Raw genomic sequence first — 18,384 nt, forward strand, 5'->3', positions numbered from 1 at the left:
TCCAGCAGCAGCAGCTGCTCTGGCCTTCTGCATTCCAAGGCCTCTGAGCTGCTCACCATCTATGTCCTTGCCTGTCTCTCTCCCTCTCATTCACACGCACCCCACACTACACCCACACAAAAGGGGGTGGTGGTGGTGGAGGGGAGTCCCCCAGACAGACAGACAGACAGACAGACAGACAGACAGACAGACAGACACACACACACACACACACACACACACACACACACTTTCAAGCCCTTTGAGAATCCCACTGGAGTGGGGCTGGGCCTTCCTCCTCTGTGTCCACGTCGTGGCTCTCTGCGCTGGTGTGTGGGGGACAGCAGAACAGCCTGGGGTCCCCGGAAGGACCCCCCAAACCCCACCACTCTCCTCCGCCTTTTTTCTGCAGCCTGGGAGCTTGCTTCCCCAGTGGTGTTTCTCCTAAGAGCTGCTTGGTGTTGAAACCTAGAGGCCTGTCTAGAGCCAGGCTAGGGGAGCTCAGGCCACCCCCAGTTTGTGTGTGTGTGTGTGTGTGTGTGTGTGTGTGTGTGTGTGTGTGTGTGTGTCTCGAATCCCCCTTCCCCTGTCCCCCTTCCTAGACCCCCCGTGGGGTGTGGCACGTGCCCACCTCCCACCCCCCAAAATCCAGTTCGGAGAGGGGCCTGGTTCCTCCAGTTTCACGCTCAGAACCTGCAGGAAAAAAACCACTTGCTCGCAGCCACATACACACACCCCAATCCGGGTGCACGGGCTGAACCCCAAAACCAGCCGAGGGCCCTGGATCCCCCGTTAGAGCTAGCAGCCGCCTGGGAGGAGGAGGAGGAGGAGGAGGAGGGGAGGAAAAGGGGGAGGAGAAGGAGGAGCCGCGTGGTCCAGCCTTGCGATTCCAGGGCGGCGCGGCAGGGGGCGCTGTAGGCGGCGGCGGCGCGGGGCGAGGCGAGGCAGGGATAGGCGAGACGAGACGAGGGAGGCAGAGGCCGGAGCAGGCGGCGGCGGCGGCGGCGGCGGGCGCGGGCGCGGGCGGGGGCGGGGAGCGGTGCGCGAGCGGCCGAGACGAGCGAGCGGCGAGACCAGAGGCTCGAGCGGGCTCCGCGCTGGGAGAGCGACGAGCGCTTGATTGAGCGGGCGGGCGAGCGAGCGCCGCGCGCCCCAGAGGAGCCCGGGAGGGAGGGAGGGAGGGAGGGGGCGGGAGGGGAGGGGAGGGGAGGGGAGGGCGGGCGGCGGCAGGAGGGAACGAGCGCAAGAGCGAGGAGCGAGCAAGCCCGCCGCCGCCGCCGCCTCGCCGAGCCGCCTCGCAATCCGTCGCCATCCCGCCGCCCCCGCGCCCCGGCGCCGCCCTGACCGCCATCGCCCGGCCCAGTCGCGCCCGCGGGACCTAGATCAGGTGGGCCCGGGGCGCGGGCCGCGGGCTCCGGGGTGCGGGGCGGCTCGGGGCCCACCACGGCGGCGGCGGCGGCGGCGGCGCTAAGATGGAGGCGCTCGGCCGGACGCTCAGTGGCTGCGGCCCGGATGCGCTTTGTCTGGCCGCCGCGGGCTTGGCTCCAAGGAGCGTCGAGCGTCGCGGCCCAGCTTTGCGCGCCGCCGCCGGCCTCTTCGGGCCGGTTTGGACCGGACCGGGCCGGGCGTTGGTTACGGGGGGGGGGGGCGGCGGGGCGGGGCGGTCCGCCATTGTTGTGGCGGCGCGGCCCGGGGGCGGCGGGGCCGGGCCGCCATTGTTGTTGTGGCTCAGTTCGGCCCAAGCGGCCCGGGCCAGTGGGTCGGTCGGGTCGGGTCGGGCCTGGCCGGCCGCCGCCCCCCGGGTCGCCCCCTTGCGGCGATCGCTGCTCCCCGGGGTCGCCGTCTACGCCTCTAATCGGCCCTACCTTTTATTTGATTGTTTTTTTTAGGTGCTTTTGTTTTTTGGGGGAGCAGGGCCAGGGACCCGGGTTTGGGAGTTAGCCCTAACCCCACCAGGCGCCTAGACGTGTGTATCCCCCCACCTGATCCACCACCATCACCATGCAGGGATGTGGGAGCAAGGGGATCCCCCTGGGGTGCGACCCCTCCTGGAGGAGCCCCAGGGGTATTGAGGGGTGGGCATAAGGCCTTGTGTCCCCCTCCCCTTGATGCACCCCCAGGCTGCTGCGCTCTGCATCTGGCATCTGTCTGGGGTCTGCAAATGGTTCCTGGTGTGTGCCAGGGCAGCCCAGGCAGGCCCTGCTGTTGGGAGATTAGGGAGGCCTGATTTTGGGGGTGTGGTGATGGGGATGGGGATGCCACTTGTGCCTGGGCACCTGTAGGGGCCAGGAGAGCTGGTGAGGGCCCAGCTCAGGCCTGGAACCCTAAGCTGCCTTCCAAAGGCCAGGCCTTTCTTGGGCTTGGGCTCCTTGGATGATAGGCGATGGCCGAGGATGGAACTTGAGGACCCTATGGGGATATTCCACCCCCCTCCCGCTGAGCCCAGCGGGTATCACGGATGAGGGGGTGCTGGTTTTGGTGGTACAAGTCAGCAGGAAGGGGGTAGGCCTTCGCTTGGTGCTCGGCCTGTGCAGAGCTGGGCAGCAGGGCCAGGAGTGGGTGGGTGGGTGGTGATCTCAGCCCTTGGATTAGGGGACCTGCCCCACCCCCGAAACTGCTGTCCAGTTCCCATGCACGAGTCCGAGGCGCCTTCTATAGAGCTGTTGTGGCTTTCGGAGGTGCCTCTGTGTTGTGGGGTGGCCTTATGCAACCCCCCCTCAGAAGGATCTGTAAAATGGGGATGGTTTGCTGTTGCTCCGCTTATCTGTTCGGGCCCTGAGGGCCCAGAGCAGAATTGGAGCTGAGAGCAGCGGCCATATATGGTGGTTGGCGTTGGTTGCCTGTGGCTTCCTTTCCTTTTGATTCCTGGTTTGATTTGCCTTTTTTTTTTTTTTTTTAAAGCCTATTCTGCTTGATAAAATTTGAAATTATATGCTTCACCCTCACCTAGCGGTGTTCTTAGCTCAGAATGGGCCCATGGCTTGGCTTTGACTGTGAGCCTGCTAGAGATAAGTCCTGGGGGCTGTTTTCTGGCACTGAGGCTCACAGTGTGTGTGGGGGGGTCCTTTTAGCCTCACTTCCCATGTTTTGCTCCCACTGAAGGCCTGGGACTTGGACCTTCCTACTTAGCAGGAGCTCTATGGGCTTTGTGGCTTTCCTGTCCTTTCCTTCTAGAGCAGGGGTCTCAAACTCGCGGCCCTCCGTACAACATTTTGTGGCCCTGCCCTAGAGGAATCTTTTTGTTTTGTTTTGTTTTAGTTGTTTGGGTCACACTCCCCAATGTTCAAGGCTTACTACTGACTTTGCACTCAAGGATCACCCCGACTTTGCCTCCTGTGGTCCCCAGGTAAATTGAGTTTGAGACCCCTGTAATCTAGAGGCTTTTCTTGGGGCAGCAAGACACACACCCACCAGACACACCCACTAGACACACACACACACACATACACAACACACATGTGCACCCCCCTCCCAACTTCCTTGTGCTGGCTGATGGTTTGTCTGGGGCCAGGGTCCCCTCTCAGAGCCTGCAGGAAGAAGGGCTGAGAGTGGAATTTCAGGAATGGCAAGTCCCAGCACGTCCAGGCTTGCTTAGCAGTGGGCGTCTGGCCCAGGGTAGCTTGGGGGAGCTCTCGCTGACTGGTTGGCCCTGGCCTCCCTCTCCCTACTACCCCTTTTAACTTTGATTCTCTTGTTCACAGAGGATTATTTTATCTCGCTTTCAGGTTTTTTTTTCCCTTGCACCAAGGACTGACTCATGTTGCTAATGGCAGGATGCTGGTCCTGCTGGATGGTCCCAGGGAAGGTGGCGGGGAGCCCTTCTAAAGACACTTCTATTTCAGGCACAGAATGGCCGCTTGGCATATTTCTTTTTTTTTTTTTTTTTTGGTTTTTGGGCCACACCTGGCAGTGCTCAGGGGTTACTCCTGGCTGTCTGCTCAGAAATAGCTCCTGGCAGGCACAGGGGACCATATGGGACACCGGGATTCGAACCAACCACCTTTGGTCCTGGATCGGCTGCTTGCAAGGCAAACGCCGCTGAGCTATCTCTCCGGGCCCTGCTTGGCATATTTCTAAACTTGATAATGAGGCCTGTCCACGGTGCAGCACCGGATCTAGTTATATGGTTGGGCAGGCCCTGGACGGTCCATAGCAGCGCTGCTAGATTTGAAAATAGGGTGCCTGTGACCCCCTCGAAAAAAGGAAGAGACATGTGGGCCTTCTGTTTCAGAGATTGCCTACCTTGTCTTTCTACAAGGAGCTCAATTTCAGCAAATTTTTTGTTTTTCTGGGACTGTGTATGTAGCCCTGGATGCAGAAAGGTTTATCTGGTGAAGCCAGACTGTGGATGGGCTTCTGGGCTGTTTTGGGGGGCCTGCTGCAGCTTGTGAACCTGGGCCTTGCCTCCTTTGGTGGGAAGGCTGGTGGAAGGTCGTCACCCAGCTTGGGAGCCGGAATGCTTGGGCTGGTCTTGTTCCTTTCCTGTCAACCGAAAGCCTGGTGCTCCTGACACACTGGATGCCAGTTCAAGCTTTGCTTTGCAAGTAGCAGCAGTGTCCGGGTAAATGGAAGCTCTTCTGATTTCACTGGGATCCCTTTCTGTAGCGACACCGCCCCTTCCTCTCCACAGGATATGTTGGCTGGTGTTGGGGATCCGGATTAGTGTTCTGTGAACCCGACTGGCAGGCAGTCCGTGGATATGGTTCTCTTGGTAGCAGCTCCAAGTCAGGAGGCCTTATGGGGGCTGTAAGGATCCCCCCCCACCCCATTCCTGAAAGAATATTTTCACTTTATTAAAGAGCTGGGAGACTCCAGAGAAGAGCAGAGATGAGAATTTGGGCCCGGATTTCCAGTCACTCTTCTCTACCCTCCTCCTCCTCCTCCCCCCCCCCCCCCCGCTGCAGTCTGTTTTTCAAGGATTGGTACACTGTGTAGTTTGTAAGTCTGTGTCTCTCGGTGTTACAAATCTCTCTGTTCCCTAGAGCAGGTTTTCTGTAATTGCTTTTATGCAGCTGGGAGGCATTTGTTTCTCTGGTGTTTAGACCTTTACATTATTACCCATTTCTCCCTTTGAACTAAGCAAACTTTAGGGGATGGATCCTGGTGTGAAACCTTGGCCCTTGGTTTCTCTCCCACCTCCACTCCTTCACACCCTTAGGGGAATTTCTGGGGTCCTTTGGTAGCAGGAACCCAAATCCTGCTCCAACCCGCCTCGCCTCACCTGGCTCTGCAGTTAGCCTCTTCCTAATCTGGTTCTGTGGAACACCATTTTCATTGTTTTGGGTCCATTGAGGTGGACACCGGCTTATGCGAATTGGGATTTCCATGGTCCAGTGGGGATGACAAGCCCCCAGCTTCGAGAGGCATTGGGGACCCATCTGCTGACTTCATCACTCCACCCCCCACTGTGGTTCTTTTTGAGCTCTCCTTTTCTTTCCACCATTTCATAACCCTAAATACAATTTTAATACAATTGTTGTGATGAAACACATGTAACAAAAATGTATTCTTTTATTTGTTTTTTGTTTTTGGTCCGCACCCAGCCATGCTCAGGACTTACTACTGGCTCTGCACCTAGGGATCACTCCTGGCTGTGCTGGGGTGGGGGGATGTGGGTTTCTGGGGATTGAGTGTGGGTTAGCTGCATGCAAGACAAGCATCCTACCCACTGTACTATATCTCTGGCCCCCTGGTCTGACATATTGTACCCCACTAAGCATTGATTCTACACTCACCCCTTCCCAAAGTCCTGGGCAGCCCCCATTCTGCTTCCTGTTTATGAATTTGCTTCTCTGCTCCAACATTTGTTCAGCCTGATTTCATTTGGTGAGTTTTTTTGGGTTGGTTTATGGTTTTGGTTTTGGGCCACACCCTGTAGTGCTCAGGGTTTACTCCTGGCTTTGTTTTGTTTTTTTGTTGTTTTTTGGGCCACACCCAGTGACGCTCAGGGGGTTACTCCTGGCTATGCACTCAGAAGTCGCTCCTGGCTTGGGGGACCATATGGGAAACAGTTGGATCGAACCTCGGTCCATCCAAGGCTAGCGCAGGCAAGGCAGGCACCTTACCTCTAGTGCCACCGCCTGGCCCCCTACTCCTGGCTTTGTGCCCAAGGGTTATTCCTGGTGGTGCTCAGGGGACCCTATGAGATGCTGGGGATAAAATCTGTGTTGGCCGTTGCAAGGCAAATGTCCTACCTGCTGTGCTGTAGCTCCAGCTCCACTAGGCAAGTTTTTTAAGGTTGTCACCCAGTTGTGTTTGAAGTCTTTTTTTTTTTTTTTTTTGGTTTTTGGGCCACACCCGGTAACGCTCAGGGGTTACTCCTGGTTATGCGCTCAGAAGTTGCTCCTGGCTTGGGGGACCATATGGGACGCCGGGGGATTGAACCGCGGTCCGTCCAAGGCTAGCGCAGGCAAGGCAGGCACCTTACCTCTTGCGCCACCGCCCGGCCCCGTGTTTGAAGTCTTGAATCATCTTTACATGGAATGAAAACACACAAGTGCTATTCAGTCACTTACTGCTGAGTGCTCTGTTCTGTGTCCGGCCAAAAGACTGCGCTATGCCATCTGTGCCACTGAGCTCCAGAGAGTCCTGTCCAGCTCGTCCCGGGGCTCTGGTCAGGGAGGCCTTCTGAAAATGCAAGCTGGCTGGGGCCACAGTTGACATAGGGTGCCAAGGATTCTATAATTAATATTTAATACAACAGGGTGGTACAGGGTTTGCATGTGGCTCATCCTGGCTCCCTCCTTGGCACCACATGGTTCCCAAGCACTTCTGGGTACAGCCCTGAGTGCCAGGCACTGCTGGTATGGCCCTAGACATGCTTGAGCACTGTTTGGTTAGCATGCATCTTCCGTTTGTTCCACCTCCTTAGGCCTTGGCATGGGACCATTGGCTTCGTTGGCTGAGAATTTCTGGGAGGGGACACCCCCCCAGGCCTCTGGAGATGGGAGACCACCCCTTCTCTACTCCCCCAAACCTCCCAAAAGAAAGAAAATTAAAGCTAACTTTTTTTGTTTTTGGGTCACACCCGGCAGTGCTCGGGTTACTCCTGGCTCTACGCTCAGAAACCGCTCCTGGCAGGCTCAGGGGACCATATGGGATGCGGGGATTCGAACCACTGTCCTCCTGCATGCAAGGCAACACCCCACCTCCATGCTATCTCTTCGGCCCCTAAAGCTAACTTGAAGAAGCCCTGTACACTGCAGACTTGAATCTGAGCTGAATCCAGAAATGATCAGGTTCCAGAGGAGGATGAGCAGCCCTCGTGTGTCTAGCCAGTGTATGAGTGTGTTCTGCACTGAGCACTAGGGGTACTTTGCTAGGGAACCTTCAGGAGGGAGGATGGGAGGATGGTGATGGGGCCCTACCCTTAGGACATCTCTGCCCTCACTGTGGTTTCTCTGTGTTATCTCCAGAGCCTTCTGGGCAGGTGCTCTTTACTTACATACAGCTCAGCACTTAATGACCAGAAGGTGGGTAGGGTGGCTGGGAGCCTCTCACCTGCTCATCCCTTGACCCAGGGGTGCTGAGTGTTCATAGTGGAGGAGACAAGTGTTTTATCCTCAGGCAGAAAGCAGAAAGTACAAAAAACTTTTCCCGCTTGTTTTTTGGTTTTTTTTTTTTTTTTTTTTTGGTTTTTGCACCACACCCCGTGACACTCGGGTTGCTCCTGGCTATGCATTCAGAAATCGCTCCTGACTTGGGACGCAGGGAGGAGGGATCGAACCACCGCCTGCCCTAGGTTAGCACATGCAAGGCAGATGTCCTTTTGCTTGCGCCATTGCTTTGGCCCTCAAAAAACTTTTCTGATTACAATTAAATTACAAGTGTATATTCCACTCCCCTTTATTCCCCCCCCCCTTTTTTTTTAAAGCAAAACAAGTGTACATTCTTGAGGGGTGGAAGATTTCTTCCCTGGTGGTTTGTTCTGGACTCAAGCCCACATGCATGGCCCCTTTGTAGGCAGGTGCTTTTTTCTTTCTTTTTTTGGAGGGGACAAACAGCAATATTCAGGGGTTACTCCAGACTATGGTCCCAGGAATTACTCATGGTGGGCTCTGGGGACCATCTGGGATGGTGGGGATTGAACCCAGGTAGACTGATGCAGGGCAAATGTCCTACCTGCTGTGCTATCGCTCTGGCAGTTTCCTTGTCTTTGTTTCCTCTGGTGTTTCTTTGCCTTGCCTGTGTGATGCTCTTCGCTTGAAACTTGGCACTACAAACAACCACCACAAAGACCAAAACCTTCAAATAACAGGAACAACAGAATAAATGTTTTCCCCTATGAATATGTACAGGTTTATTTAGTAGAACCAAATATGCATATTTGGTGATACCACAGCTTAAACTCAGGATCTCACCTATGCAAGGCAAGTAGCCAACCCTGAGCAACAACCCAGTTCCCACACTTTGATTTTTTGGGGGGAGGGGGTTTAGGCCATGTTGGAAGGTGCTCAGGACCACATGGAATGCTGGGGATTGAACCCAGGTTGGCTGCGTGCAAGGCAAATGTCCTCCCCTCTGCTTTCGCTCTGGCCCCAACTCTGATGTTTTTTTTAAAATAATATTAGTATTAAAAGGTCAAAGTGCATGGATTATCAAACAGCTTGTAATCCCTTGGCTCTGCTATTCCCAGTTGTCATCAAAAACAAAGGAGTTAGGAAATTCCAGATATCTAGAAGATTGTAGGGATCTTTCTTTTTTTTTTTTTTGTTTTTGGGTCACACCCAGCAGTGCTCAGGGGTTACTCCTGGCTGTCTGCTCAGAAATAGCTCCTGGCAGGCATGGGGGACCGTATGGGACACTGGGACTCGAACCAACCACCTTTGGTCCTGGATCGGCTGCTTGCAAGGCAAACGCCGCTGTGCTATCTCTCCGGGCCCCTGTAGGGATCTTTCTTCCTGAGCCTCAGGAAGGAGAGCACAGTAAGCTGCTTGTGATCCCTTCTAGAACAGTCATCCTGCCTGTTAGCCATTCTAGTGTGGTGATATTTTGAAGCCTGCTGCCCTTTACTTCATAAATCCAATGTTTTCACTTGCTCTGCAAAGCTGATTCAGATGGGTTACGTCATCTAGCAACTACAGAATCTTTTTTTTAATAGCTGTCCTTAATTTATTATTTTTTTCTTGTTTATATTTGGACCACATCTAGTGATGCTGAGTGCTTCCTACTGGCTCTGCTCTCAGGGATCACTCCTAGGGAGGCTCGGGGGACCATAAGTGTTCTGGGACCTGAACCTTTGTTGGCTACATTCAACAAGCAAGACAAGCACCCCCTCCCTACTGTACTATCGACTGGTTTAACCTGTCTCTTATCTGCTATTTTGTGCTTTTTCCAATTTTTATTTCTATTTTAGGGTCACAGCTGATGGTGGTGTTCAGGGGTTCCTCAGGGTGGTATCTGAGAGAACCATGAGCTGGGCCAGGACTGAAATCCTGAGCCCCCTGCATACAGGGGTCACATGTTACACTATCTCCTCAACCCCTGTTTCTAGTACAAAGAATAAAAATAAAATTCTGGGGTCCAGAGAGAGCACAGTGATTTGCTCATGACCGACCTGGGTTTGGTCCCCCATGTCCCATATAGTTCCCTGAGCACCACCAACCCTTGAGCACAGCAAGTGTAGCTTGAAAACAAACAAGATTCTGCCTGCTTCCTTTAAAAAACAAAATTTTGCATATAACCAGAAAAAGAGTATTTGTATAATTTGAACTGATCTTCAGTTCCTCTTTGAGTGATAGTAAGTGGGCAGGGCTCTTCTTCCCTTGGTCACCTCCAGCATCCCATACCCCATACCCCCAAGTACTGGCAGGTGTGATTCCTGAGAGCAGAGCCAGTGGGCCAACTGGAACACATCAGGGTGTGGCCCCAAAACAAACAAACAACATTCCTTTTTGAAACACTGAATGTTGTTTGTGTCCCAGAGGTGTGGGAAACAGGCGAGACAGGCGTCTCATTTCATTTTTGTTTCTGGTGGTGCCTGGAACTCTGAACCTTGCCAATAGTCAGGGCGAGCGCTTGGGCTCAGAGCCATGTCCCCAGACCAGGAGTGGCCTGCCAGGTCCTCTCAGAGGGTCTGGTTTTGCCAGGCCGGAAGCTGACAAGGTTTCAGTGCCAGATGCTGGGTTTGGTGACTGACCGAGCATGTGCCCTGGACATCGTGTGTGAAAGTGAGGTCTAAGGGGGCTGACTTATCACAGGGTTTCTCTGAGAAGCCCCTATATTCAGAGCCCCCCCTTCCCCCCGTGTTTCTCTAGCCATGCCACCTTCATCCAGAGACTCTTCTCCAGGCCTCCCGTTTTGAAACCTTTGGTGGCTGCACTGATCTTTCCTGCAGGATGGAATTTCTGTGGCGAGCGAGCCTGGTTGTGGTTCCTACTTAAGAAACCCTGCTGGCAGCTCTGCTCTGAGGGCCCAGTTCTGCTGTGCCGTGGCTACTGGCTGGGTTCTTCCCCCCCCCCCCCCAAAGCCCAGTGGGGTTTCATCAGCCCACTGGGACTCGTGCCCAGAGGAGGTGCGTATGGAATTGCACAGCTCTTCCCTGCGTTGTTATTGTGAGCTTGTGCCTAGAGAGAAGAGGCCCGCAGAGGGGTGTGGAGGGGTGGTGTTGCTTCGTACCCCTTCCCTGGGAGAGAGGCCCTGGCTTGGAGGGTTTAGCTGAGGGACTCCACAGCTGGGCAGCTGCTGACCCGGGGCCCAGGTGTTGTTCACCTTCTGAGGTCACCGCTCTTGCTTTTGTCCTTGTGACCTAGGGGCACCTTCTCTCTAGAATTGGGGGAGTCCCCAGGCAGCAGTGCCTGAGAGTGTTGACGCTCTCAGTAAACAGTTGCTATTAATGGTATCTGGATTCAGCCCTCGCAGAGGGCGGGCCTGGGGCATGCTCTTGGGGCACCTTTGTTTACTGGATGTGGGTGTTTCTGATCCGAGTTGCTGCTGTACTGAGAGCCAAATCAAATAGTCTGAGCCTTGCCCTTGCTTCTGGGCTCCTCTGTGGTACCCAGACACTGTATCCCAGGGCCTCCCTGTGGGTCAGGCCTCAGAGCTTCTCCATCTGTTGGTCAGTCAGTGGCTCTTACTGGGTAGGTCCCCAGGTGAGTGATGTGTGTATGTGTGAAGTTGAACATCTTACAGTGGGCAAGGGCCAGTGCCCTCCCCGCTGTGCTATTGCTCCAGCCAGAGTTTATTTCTGTTACTTTATTTATTGGTTTTGGGACACACCCAGCGGTGCTTGGGAACATACTCCTAGTTCTGGATCTCTCCTGGTGGGGCTGGGATGGGGGACATGTACAGTACAGGGTGAGTGTGTGTGTGTGTGTGTGTGTGTGTGTGTGTGTGTGTGTGTGTGTGTGTGTGTGTTAGGTGTGGGAGTTGGGGTGGGGGTGAGGTGCGGGATCCAGGTAGGTGTCGGGCTGTGTTATCTCTGCCCCCCCACCCAGCTAGCTGAGTTCCCTGAGACCTTGGAAACTGTCTTAGCAGAACAGTAATAACCTGCTTGTGCTATGTCTCCCCCTCAGTCCCCCTGGGAAGATCAAAGCTCTCCTGCCCACCCACTCCCCCTTGTGAGGAGCCTGGGAGCCATTTTTGCAACATGGGTGCACCTGGAATTTTCAGCCCACCTTGCTCATAGCCCTGGAGAGGTGTGCTGTTGAGTGAGAGATGGAAGGGGCAAACTCAAGGGTTGGGGCCTTGTCACCCGGCTCTTGCCCGCCCCATTAAACCCCAACGTCGTATTAGTGATGTTTAGCAGCAGCAAAGGGTGGGTTTGGCTAACTGGTCCTGCTCCAAAGACCTCACGAGGTTTGGGACTCAGGGTGAGAGGAGCCAATTCTGGACTGGGTCAAGGTGGGAGAACCAGAGTATCCCTGAAGATCTGGTCTCAGGCCTTTGTAAAAACCCTTTGTGATCTGCAAGTGAATAAAGTTAGGGCAGGCAGGTGGGCTTTTCGATGAAGCCCCCTAGAGGGATTATATGGGCTTTTTTTGGAGGGGTAGCCTGTTTTTAGTTTTGCTTTGAGGCCAGGCCCTGTTATCTCAGGGTTTACTCCTGACACTGCACTCCTGGAGGTATGAGATCCACACCTTGGGGGGAGGGGCGGGAACCACAGGGAACCAGATAGGATACCCGGTCAAACCTGCGGGGCAAATGCCCTATCTAATGTGCCTGGACTCAGGCCTCAGATACAGGCAGACATTGTATGTGTCCTTTCAGACCTCTCCCTGGCTTCCAAGATGTTATTCATTTGGCCAGGTCTTACCCCTGGCTCTGTGCTCAAGGATCATTTCTGTGGGTTTGAGGGACCTTATAGGACACCCAGGGTTGAACTAGGTTGGCTGTATCCAAGGCAAGCACCTTGCTTACTGTACTCTAGTCCAGGCCTTTGGTTTCTGGATTTGTTTTCAGCCGTGCCCTATGTCCTGCTGGCACTGTGCTTAGATTTCAGCCCAAGGAACTGTTTGGTGCTCTGCTTGGATTGAATGGAGTCTCTCACATGCAAAGCAATACATTTTTCTTTCTTTTGCCACACCCAGTTCTCTTGTCCTATGCTCAGTTTTACTCCCAGTTTTTTGCTCAGGAATTATTTGTGGCAGTGCTGGGGAACCGTGTGGGGGTACCAGGATGAAACCCATCTGCTTCTCTGCCTCTTGGCAGGGGGTGATATAGTTTCTGCGTGTGCTGAGGGCATTGGCTGCCACCCCGCCCTGTTGTGTCCTTTGCTGGTTTCGCTGGCTGGGCTACAGCTCATCTTCCTGCGTTTCCGCTCCCTGGGCACAGACTGCAAACTGGGCTTGCTCCAAGGGCAAGGGCCAGGCGCCCAAGAATGTGGGCCCAGCGTGCGGAGGGAGTGGGCCAAGCTGCTGGTTATGGCCTTGCGCTGGAGGACACAGTTGGAAGTCATGGACATGGTTTTTCATCTGTGTGGCAGTGGAGGACCAGGCACACAGTTCACAGCGCAACAGCTCGGCAGTATCTAGTAGTGTTCCCCATTTGTAGACTAAAACTTGGGGATCACCAACAGCTGAGAGGTTCCTGTTAACAGGTAAGGGTAAGGAAGGTGTGGTTTTGTTTTTTTTGTTTTTTGTTTTTTGTTTTTTTTTAGTTTTTGGGTCACACCTGGCAGCACTCAGGGGTTACTCCTGGCTCTTTGCTCAGTAATCGCTCCTGGCAGGCTCGGGACCATATGGGATGCTGGGATTCAAACCACCGTCCCTCTGCTGAAAGGCAAATGCCCTACCTCCATGCTATCTCTCTGGCCCCAGGAAGGTGTGTTTGTGTGTGTGCCGTGTGTGTAGGGGTGGCCAGCAGGGGAAGAATTACCTGCCTTTTGGGGTTGGAGCAAGGAAGGTGCTTGCCTTGTGCATGGTCGACCTGGGTTCAATTCCTAGCATCTCATGTGGTCCTCCTGAGCCCTGCAAAGAGTGATCCCTAAGTGAAGTGCCAAGAGTAATCCCTGAGCACAGCTGGGTTGTGGCCCAGAAACAATTGAAAATAAACCAAAAAGATTTACCTGTCTTCGATCTTTTACACGTTTGGATTTGTTTTGCTATGGTGTTGAGCCAAGTTTCTAGCCTGGTCTATACTTATTATTTGAGGGGGGACGACGACACTCAGCCATGCTAGGTGTTACTCCTGGCTCTGCACTCAGAAATCGCTCCTGGCCTTGCTCAGAGACATGTGAACTGCTGGGATTGAACCTGGGTCAGTCATTTGCCGGGCCAAGTGCCTATCTCGCTGTTTGCTATTTCTCTGGTGTGCCCCCCATACTTTTTTTTTTTAGTTTTTGGTTTTTGGGTCACACCCCAGGGCACTCACAGGTTACTCCTGGCTCTGTGCTCAGAAATTGCCCCTGACAGGCTCTGGGGACCATATGGAATGCCGGGATTCCAACCACCGTCCAGTCTGTGCAAGGCAAACGCCTTACCGCTGTGCTATTACTGCTTTGGTCCCTTGTTTTTTTTTGGGGGGGGGGCACACCTGGTGATGCTCAGGGGTTACTACTGGCTATGCGCTCTGAAATCGCCACTGGCTTGGGGGACCAAATGGGTCACCGGGGATCTAACTCCATTCGTCCTAGGTTAGCGAATGCAAGGCAAACACCCTACCACCTGTGCCATCGCTTGCCCCCACATACATTTTTAATTTTATTGAGGGTGAGTGAAACTTGTGGTGGCCCTTGGAAGTGATAGTGTTGGGGACCATACCCAGCTGTGTGGGAGTATCGCCAGGCTGGGAATTTATTCAAGGACCTGGGACCTGCAAGGCTTGTGCTTTCATGCTTCTCAACAAGTCTCTCATGTCCTGTGTTCGTTTTTATTTTATTAATATCTTGGGGGCAGGTCTCCTGGGCAGTGTTCAGAGATCACTCTTGGTGAGGCTCAGGGGACCGAGGGTATTGGCTAGTACCTTGTGGCTGGTGAGCACTTTCAGGCTTTTTTTGTTTTTGTTTTTGGGTAACACCTGGCAGTGCTGAGGGGTTTACTCCTTAGCTCTACGCTCAGAAATTGCTCCTGGCAGGCTTGGGGGACCATAAGGGATGTCGGGATTTGAACCATGGTCCTTCTGCATGTAAGGCATACATGGTACCTCCAGGCTATCTCCCGGCCCCTACTTTTAGGCTCTTGAACTTGCGGTACCCCCTGCTGAGTGCCCTGGCTCTTCACCAGGGCCCTGTGTTTCTCACATACCCACCAACCCCGCTGTCTGTCTCTGGGTATGTGTCAGGGGTCCTGAGGAACTGTGGTTGATCTGTTGTAAGGAATCTTCCAATCCAGAGTGCTGGCTCTGATTTCTGTTCTCGATTCAGGTTTTACGACATAGATGGGAGATTTGCAACCTACTTGCTGGTGTTGACTAGTATTGGGAGGTGGAAAGGAAGGTGAAGTTCAAAGCTATGTATGCCTGCAGTGCCAGGTATCCAACTCTGGCTCTACATGCAAACAAAGCATGCATCCCAGTCCTTGTTTTTGCTTTCTCTTCTATGTTCCATACCTGTTGGTGATCTGAGATGGCTCCTGGCAGGTTTGGGAGATCATATGGCATGTTAGGGATTGGACCTGGATCAGCTTGTTTGTTGCAAGGCAAATACTCTCCCTGCTGTAGGTATTGCTCTGGTCCCCATCTTCACTTTTTAACTTCCTTAGTTAACTGTGTATTGTTTTTTTTTTTTTTGTTTTGTTTTTTTTGGTGTGGTGCTCAGAGGTTACTCCTGGCTCTGTGCTCAGAAATCACTCCTGGTAGGCTCGGGACCATATGAGATGCTGGGGATTGAACCCTGGGTCTGCCCTACCCACTGTGCTATCGCTTCTGTCCCTAAATGTACATTCTGAAGGCGAGGTGGCCAGCCCCTCTCTGTAGATGGCAAGTGGATTTCCAGTCTAAGCCTTGGTGCTGGGTCAGGTGGGCAAGATATTGGGGGGGGGAGGATGTTGCAGTTGGCAGGAAGGATGCAAGGTCACTCTAGCCAGTGATGTAGCTTGGGGAGTGTCAGCAGACCCCAAGACTACATGCCCCTCCCTAAGCCAGGTGGTTCATGTTCACCCCTGCTCCTTGCATTGATTCCTCAGGCCCACACTGCAGGGTCACCAGGCAAGGGACACTGGAGAGCATGCCATAGTATCTTGAGTGCCAGCTACTGGATGCTTAGAGCAGACCTGGCTGTGTGACCTCATTGACCTGAATTCAAAGTTTACACTTCTGGGGCCAGAGTGATAACAGCAGTAGGGTGTTCGCCTTGCACATAGCTGACCTAGGATGAACTTGGGTTCAATTCCCAACATCCCATATTGTCCCCTGAGCCTGCCAGGAGTAACCCGAGTGCCACTGGGTGTGGCCCAAAACCCCTAAAAAACAAAACGACAACAACAAAAGACCAAAACAAAGTTTACACTTCTGTACCCTTACTCGGTACCAGCATGGTACATTGGCTAGAGTTCTGTGCCCTGCCTGAGAGTGAGTGGCATCAACTTCCCCATTGGCTTGGTGGGCTGGTTTTGTTTCTGATTTCAAAGCACTTACTATTTTTTCTTTCTTTTTTTTTTTTGGTTTTTGGGCCACACCCGGTAACGCTCAGGGGTTACTGCTGGCTATGTGCTCAGAAGTTGCTCCTGGCTTGGGGGACCATATGGGACACCGGGGGATCGAACCGCGGTCCGTCCAAGGCTAGCGCAGGCAAGGCAGGCACCTTACCTTTAGCGCCACCGCCCGGCCCCTTTTTTCTTCTTTTTTGGGGGGAGGAGGTACCACTCCTGGCAGGTTTATGGGAACCATATGGAGTAATAGGGATTGCACCCAGGTGTTTTAGCTGCTAATCTGTTGCTGTTTTTTGGTTGTTGTTTGTTTTGTTTTGGGCTCTGTGCGCTAATGCTCAAAGGGGTTACTCTTAGCTCATTACTGAGGAATTACTCCAGGCAGTGTTTGGGGGACCCTATTGAATCCCGGTTGGCCATGTGCAAGGCAACACGGCTTGACTACAGGGCAAACTGTTCTATTGCTCCAGTCCCATCTTTCAGTTTTATCTAAATGTATTCATTCAGTTTGTTAAATTAGGTTTTGTTTTTATTAATTGTTTCTGCTTTCCTTCACATTCAATTGTCTTTTCTGACTTCTTAAATTGGGTGCTTAATTTTATTTTATTCCTGTTAGGGATTTAAAGTTTTCAGGTGATTAAATTTCTTCAAAGTATAATTATGATTTAAGAGTTCTTTTTTTGATTTTGGTTTGATTTGGGGCCACATCTGACAGTGATCAGGGCTTCCTCCTGGCTTTCACACTCAAGAGATCACTCCTGGAGGCTTGAAATGAATCTGGATTGGCTGTGTACAGATTGAACTTTTTTTTGGGGGGGGGCATACCCAGCGGCACTCGGGTTACTCCTGGCTATCTGCTCAGAACTTGCTCCTGGCAAGCTCGGGGGACCATATGGGATTCTGGGGATCAAATCCGGTTTGGCTGCATGCAAGGCAAATTTCTTTTTTTTTTTTTTTTTTTTTTTTTTTTTGTTTTTTGGGCCACACCCGGTGACGCTCAGGGGTTACTCCTGGCTATGCGCTCAGAAGTCGCTCCTGGCTTGGGGGACCATATGGGACGCCGGGGGATCGAACCGTGGTCCGTCCTAGGGTAGCGCAGGTAAGGCAGGCACCTTACCTTTAGCGCCACCGCCCGGCCCCGCAAGGCAAATTTCTACTGCTGTTGATATCACTCTGGCCCAAAAAGTATTTTAAGTTTTTCTTTTTTTTAGGTTTTGGGGCTACCTCCATCAGTGCTTTTAAGGCCTTTTCCTGGCTCTTTGCTTGAGAGTGACTGGCCCTTGGTGGTGCTTGGGGATCCTGTGTGGTGCTGGAGGGATTCCTTAATGCCTTCCTCTCCCCTGATCCTTGAAATAGCTCCCTCTTGCCTGAGTTCTTTCAGTCAGCCTTGCCTCTGTGAGTTCCATTCACAGTGGTCTGAGATTATTCCCCCTGGTTCAGCCGTATTGTTGTGTGTGTGTGAGACTCACTCTAGTGACTGGGGACTTTTAGCTTGTGTTCAGGACTTGCTTCTTGACTGATGGACTTGGCCAGGAGGCCTTCATGCTGGCCTGATAGTGGGACTTGGTCCATGGTGGCTCCAGTGTTCAGTGGCATGGAAAGAATTTGACTCTTCCCAGATTGATCTCTGGATTCCTTTTAATTCCAACAAAGATCCCAGCAGGCTTTTCTTTGATTGTTCTATTTGGAAATGGACCTCTGGTTCTGAAATGATTATGAAATGTGTAGGGTGAGAGCAGAGTACCAGGAGGTACGGGGAGGCTTTTCTGCTAGCTGTTCAGACTTTGTTTCAGCTTCAGTGTGTTGACTCCAGGCCAGGCTGAGGGCAGGCCTGAGAACTCCAGCAGTCACACAGAGGCCCTTCATTTCTTGTTTGTTTAATTTTGGTACCCACTTTTATTTTTTTTTTTGGTTTTTGAGCCACACCCGGTAACGCTCAGGGGTTACTCCTGGCTATGTGCTCAGAAGTTGCCCCTGGCTTGGGGGACCATATGGGACACTGGGGGATCGAACCGCGGTCCATCCAAGGCTAGCGCAGGCAAGGCAGGCAGGCACCTTACCTTTAGCGCCACCGCCCGGCCCCCCCACTTTTATTTTATTTTATTTTTTTTATTTTTTTATTTTTTTTGGTTTTTGGGTCACACCCAGTAACACTCAGGGGTTACTCCTGGCTCTGTGCTCGCTCCTGCCAGTCTCGGGTGTGTGTGTGTGTGTGTGTGTGTGTGTGTGTTATATAGGATGCCAGAATTCGAACCACCGTCCTTCTGCATGCAAAGCAAATGCACTACCTCCATGCTATCTCTCCGGCCCCTGATTTACAAATTTGTTCAGAATACAGTTGTTGCAGGCATTCGATGTTCCAACCCCAATCCCACCTCTAGCA

General features: G+C 52.9%; 1 protein-coding gene across 10 annotated transcripts in view; it reads left to right on the top strand.

Moving 5' to 3' along the window:
- The first annotated feature begins 1,267 nt into the window (after positions 1–1,267).
- PRRC2B (proline rich coiled-coil 2B) overlaps positions 1,268–18,384 on the top strand; it is a 75,193-nt gene continuing 58,076 nt past the window's right edge. For all 10 annotated transcript variants that reach the window (XM_049773974.1, XM_049773980.1, XM_049773978.1 and 7 more), the window contains exon 1: positions 1,268–1,366. The gene's annotated coding sequence lies outside the window, so the exon portion shown is untranslated. The remainder of the gene's footprint in view (positions 1,367–18,384) is intronic.

This window comes from Suncus etruscus, chromosome 5, assembly GCF_024139225.1.
Source record: "Suncus etruscus isolate mSunEtr1 chromosome 5, mSunEtr1.pri.cur, whole genome shotgun sequence".
NCBI classification, from domain to species: domain Eukaryota; kingdom Metazoa; phylum Chordata; class Mammalia; order Eulipotyphla; family Soricidae; genus Suncus; species Suncus etruscus.